Raw genomic sequence first — 6,153 nt, forward strand, 5'->3', positions numbered from 1 at the left:
TCCCCTCCCCTCCGACCTCACCTTCCCTCCCACATCCTCTCTCCTCTCCTCTCACCTCTCCTCTGTCACCCCCCCCCCCCCCCCCCCCCCCCTTTCTCCTCTGCTTTCGTCTCCTCACCTCTCCTACCGTATCAGCTGTGGTGGCTGGATGTGTGGACGTGTTGAGCAGCTGAAACAAAAGCGCGCTGGAGGCTGTCGGCGGCCATGACACTGGGCCGTGGTGCTGAATTACAATACGACCCAATGTCACGCAATGACAGAAACTACTGCAGGGACCGAGCTGTGCCCAGGGAGAGGGGGGAGGGGAGCGAAAAATGGGGAAGAGACAGAGTGTGTGTGTGTGTGTGTGTGTGTGTGTACTTGCATGTGTTATTGTATGTGTGTATGTGCGTGTGTTTCCTTGTGCGCTTGCATGTGTGTGTGTGTGTGTATGTGTGTTGGACAGATAGGAGATGAAAGAGCTAGCTGATAGGGATTGGTATTGTAAGATCTCAGAATCGACATGAAAAAAACAACAACTCTGATCCTGACATTCAAAACCCCTAATAAATAAATTAACGGCTAACACATTTTCTAACACCTACCTTCTGTTCTGCCAACATCGCTGGAAGAAAAGCCATCCATTCTCTGTGATCTACAACCTAAGTCCATCAATTCACATCACGTGTGGGTGTGTGTTTTTCTGTGTGTGTGTGTAAGTCACTCAGTCACCTCTTCATTGCCCACTTGTTCTCAAAGCACACAAGAAGCCCATTCTTTATGATCCCTAGTACCGAACACACTATGCTTGCAGCCTTTTTCCTTCTCACTCTGTTTTACACATTTTACACATTTTACACCTTGTGCGTAATCCCATAGCAAACACTCAGTGCTGCTGTCAATCAATACATTAGCTATCTCGCTAGCTACCTAGCCTTCACGATAGTCTATCTAGCTAGTTAGCCTAACTGTGTGTGAAAAGGCCCAGTGGGTTTTGATTGAGTGAGTTACAGACCATTTTGTTGTTACATCTCTTGTCACAAAGGTTTACATCGAAACGCCATGCGACTTGGCCCTGTAATGTGAACAGACAGCTGTCTGGCTAAGCTAAATGAGTAGCAAAGAAGTAGCCACCTAGCTGCCTGTGTGTCACCTTCTTGTATATATTTTAAATTATAATAGTGATTGTAATTGTTCACATGGTAGGCACTAGGCATACTCCCTGCTGCAAGAAACACTTTTTACACTGCCATGTATATTTACATTTTAGCAATAATTTCACATAAGCATAGTTGTTAAAGGGGTGCTTATTAGATGAAGGTGCTTGTCGTGAAAACGCTGCATTGTATATTAACTTGTTGAATCATTTAAACAACTTAAGAGATAAATTGGCCTATTATGACTATTTAGCCATTTCAGCTTTTGCGACTTACACTACAATAAATAAGATAGTTCAAGGATGCCTACAAGTTAGTCTGCAGAAATTGGGGTTCGAACCCGGAACCCTTTGGCTGGGGGTCGAACACCTTACCCAGGCTACCCTTTACGTAAGGAAAGTATAGACAATAACTCGGGTTCAGAGTCCTGAAAGTCCCTTCCATCCCTATAGCATTGTATTCCACCTAGAAGGAACAAGAATGCTGTCCTATTGAATCCACAGCCACTTAAACAAGTATTCAGGACAACACATCCGGTTCCCCGGTAGTGATGATACCCATCATGGCCAGAACACAACCAGCAGAAAGGCTGTGTGTGTAGTCGAGGACCAGATCCGTCTCCCCACTAGCACCGTGGCGATCTGGCAGCTTGCTGGGGCTAACCCCAGCTAGCTGGCTGCACCCTGCAGCTCTTCTCCGTGGGAGTCTGTCACAGCAAACACACAACATCGGCTGGGGTGTTTTGGCATGGAGTCACGGGGGGGGGGGGAATCCTCTTCGCCCAGCTCCTTTTTATTCGCAACCCCCTTCCTCTCTTTGCCTCCTCATCGTCTGCCACCCAGTCCTCCCTGACAGTACCAGAGGCGGTGGCTGTGTGCTTCTATATATAGGCCCTGCCCGGTCCCCCATGCTGCTGCCAGGGCCCATCTGTGTGATTCGCTGGCCCCTGGGGGGCCGTCGCATTAGCTGTGCTCTCCCTGATGGGATTCGGAGTGACATCACCTTTTGAGTCCCTCCAACGAGGACGCCATTTCCCAACCCCGCACCCCCCCCCCCCCCCCCCCTTCCTCACCTCACTCGCCCCCCCCCCCCCCCCTCACCCATGAGGCCCGCGTGAGCGTGCATGAACACAGCGCATCGGCCGTGACTTCGCCATATGTTCGCTTAGGCACGCGCAAGAGTCGAAGCCCCCGTCGGTAATGGGTGTGCGCGGTGTGAGGCGCGGCGTGCGCCGTAGTGCGTCACCCGGCGGTGTGTCACGTTAGCATTAGCGGAGGGTGACGGTTCTGTTTTGACACGCGTTTGTCGCAGTGGCTCCCCGCTCGGGTGGCGCTCGTTTGGCACTTTGAAGCAAGCGACTTCCCGCTCGCTAGATCAGTGGGCCGCTGATAAGCAGACAGGACAACTGTTGGTGTTGCAGATCTAATTGATTTCCGTGTTGTTAATCAATGTCATATCCCCCACCCCCCCCTCCCGCCGGTCCGATCTGTGGCACTTGGTAGCAGTCGATGCTTGATGTGGGAATAATGAGAGTGCATGTTGTGCCCCGGAATTGAACTGCTAGAACAAACAAGCCCCTCCCACTTTCCCCTCAAGTGCACACATGTTTTAGAGGCTATAGCTTGGTTGGAAATGGCAGAGTGAGACAAGCTATCCTATGTTATACCTTTCTAATTCTGCACAGAGTTACTGCACTGAAGATATATTGAGATGTATGGAACACGAGATGATCAATTGTGTATGAAATAGCAGAATAAACAAAACTCAATTTTATCGAAGTTTCTTTGACGCTACCTTTGAGACGCTAAGGTACTTAGTGCGTAAAGCATTTCCTTGAATAATTGCTTAATTTATACTATTTTATGATGCAGAAATGGTCTTTAACATTTGCTCTATCTTTGTTCTTTCTACCAAAAAATAAAAATGTTGAAATAAGGGAAAATTTTAATAAGGGAAACAACAACAATCAATAAATCAACAAAAGCTCAAAAGAATAGAAGAAAGAAAGAATCTCAAGAAAGAATTTCAAAAAGTTTGTTTCCCAATATTATTAATACAAATTCCAACCGACAAACTCAAGACTTTTAACACTTTTTAACATTATCTCATCTATGACAGCTCTCTGTTCCCCCTCTTCACGTCCTGCCAAGCAGCTGTATTACCCACAATCCCCAGAGTAGTGCGAACGCTCTGTGTTGTACACTTAGCTCCACCACTGCCCCCCCCCTCCCTAGCAATGAGGCTGATCAGAGCCCTGGCTTCAGCCACACCACATAACTCTTCTCCCAGATAGATGGGCCTGCCTTGACCAGAGCAGTAGCGGGGTTAACTGTGGGCAGGCAGCAGTGGATGAAGCAGTGTGCCCCCCCCCCCCCCCGCCCCTGTCCCGAGGGGTGGGAGGGATTTAATGCTAATCTCTCTCTCATGGCCCCAACTCTGATATATATAGATATCAACTCTCCGTCTTATTTTTATTTTATATCACTGAGCGTAATTAGCATTTTAATGGCGTGTGTCAGGGATGTTGCCGGGGGCCTTTGCCAGTTCTATTACAGTATGCGCTAGCCAATTAGCTCTACGGAATGAATGTTACACATGGAGGGGCGTCGGCCATGCAATTAGGAGGCGATGCTATTGGATCTTACATCAAATGTGCTTGTGATAGTGTGTGTGTGTGTGTGTGTGTGTGTGTGTGTGTGTGTGTGTGTGTGTGTGTGTGTGTGTGTGTGTGTGTGTGTGTGTTTTTGTGTGTGTGCATTTGCGCTCAAGCACATGCACCTGCTGCTGGGAAGAGTAATCATGTCAATTAATTTTTTTCCGGATTTCAAAATTACGGTTTCCCCACGAAGCTTGAAAGAAGAACAGGTTTTAATTAACTTAGTTTATAATTGAGAAAGCCTTTTTATTCCCTCATTCCCCTCCTTCTGATGCAGTCCAGTGGACATTAATGGACGCTTCTCCACCCTGATCTGATTTAAGCTCTCTGGGATTCATAAATCGTCTTATAAGGTCTACTGAACTTCACCACACCCCCCAATATCTCCCCGGCCAATCCAACGCTTCGGTGAACTGCTGAGTGGGGGTGGGGTCGTTGAGGGGGGGGGTTGATTTCAGACTCTCAATCACATAGATTTATATCACCTGCTGAGAGAATCTCACGTCTGCAGAAGACAATTTGAAAATGTTTTTAAGGATTTTATTTGAAAATCTCTGGCGTACTTTATGTAGCCATGGACTTATGACAAGGATGTTCTATTCATGCTACAATATTACAAAAATCGATCTGCTCTGAGTCTGAACATATAATGTATGTCTGTAACTTTAATGAAATGGGACATTGGGGTAGTGCAGTCGCAGCATTACCTTCGGCCAGCATTCATTTGCCAGTAGGAAAGAAGTTATCTGTTTTATTTGACTTAGAAATAACAAACCTAACCCATGTTAGGTTATCTGTTTCTTACACAATGTGTTACCAATACACAATACACTAAAACTATTCATGCTTCTCATGTTCTTCTCTCTCTCTCTCTACCCTTCTCGATTGTCCTTACCGCCATACAGTAATAGCACTCAAAGCAAATTCAAATCACTGATCCAATTCAGCGGGCCTTTCTTGGAATCTATAGGGCATTTGTTTATTGTAAACACCATCACACAGCTAGACCACAAAGACGTCCTGCATGCTGCCAACCCTATTTTGGACCATCTGCGTCTCCTCTTTTTGTATAGGAATGTTTTGCCAAGCGCAGTAATTATTTGGAAGTGGAAGCCGGTGGTATGGAGTGGAGGGAAAAATAAAACAGTTTTCCAAATCCATTTCCTTGCTAATGAGTTGACCTTGTTTATGTTGATCAGGGTGATGCAAAATCCCCTATGGAGGAGGTAGCAAGTGAAACTCGCTCCCAGCACACACACACACGCACACACACACACACACACACACACACACACACACACACACACACACACTAGCACAGCACGTACGTACACACACATACTAGCACACATCACAAAGTTATGAATGAACACCACGGCAGGTGTGTTGAAGTGTGTGAATTACAATCCATAAGCTCCATTAAGTCATCTGTGTCCTGATTAATCCTCATACTTCATCTTTCGACAGTAAAACATAAGCATCATAGAGACACAGAAGGTAGAACACACAGTTTGAGGAAACAAGCGGCTCAAAAGTGGGACACTGGTTCCAGTGCTAGAGCACGTTGGAAATTCTACATCTATGTTAACTGTGGGAAGAGGTTTGGTTGGGTGGGGGTGTGGGTTGTTGTTAAGGTGGTGTGTGTTGGGGTGTGTGCGCAGGTGCAGGGTGAAAGTGTAGTGCATTGTTTTGTCGGTGGAGTTTATTGTTGTGACGGTGTAGGGTGTTGTGTAAATAGGGTGTGTTGTATAGTTAGACGTGGATTGTTATTTGGCTGGTGTGTATTGTTCTGTAGGATTTTGCAGTTGTTTAGGTGGTGTGTGGTGGTGTGTAGGTGGTGTGTTGTTGTTGTTGTGTACATGTTGTTTTATAGTGTGCATGCGACAGGGTGTTGCATATGTGTGTGTTGTGTGTGTTGTTGTGAAGATCTAGCGTTGTAGTGGGCATGCTGCAGGGTGTTTTGTGTGTGTGTGTGTGTGTATGTGTGTGTGTGTGTGTGTGTGTGTGTGTGTGTGTGTATTGTGTGTATTGTTGTGTGAGTGTAGTGTTGCTGCAGGGTGTTCCTTGTGTGTGTCTTGCGCTTATTGTTGTGTAGGTGTGGTGTTGTATTGGGCGTGCTGCAGGGTGTTGTGTGTGTGTGTGTGTATTGTTGTATAGGTGTGGTGTTTGTGTGTGTGTGTGTGTGTGTGTGTGTGTGCTGGGCGGGGGTGTTCAGTATTCGGCTCAGCATCAGAGAGTCTGGCTGTGGACCCCAAGAAATACAATCTACCCTGTCACACTTGGCTGATGTCCCTCCACCCCCAGCGCTCTCTCTCTCTCTCTCTCTCTCTCTCTCTCTCCATCTCTCTGTAATTAGTTAGT

The sequence above is a fragment of the Micromesistius poutassou genome (assembly GCF_964030765.1).
Source record: "Micromesistius poutassou genome assembly, chromosome: 6".
NCBI classification, from domain to species: Eukaryota; Metazoa; Chordata; class Actinopteri; order Gadiformes; family Gadidae; genus Micromesistius; species Micromesistius poutassou.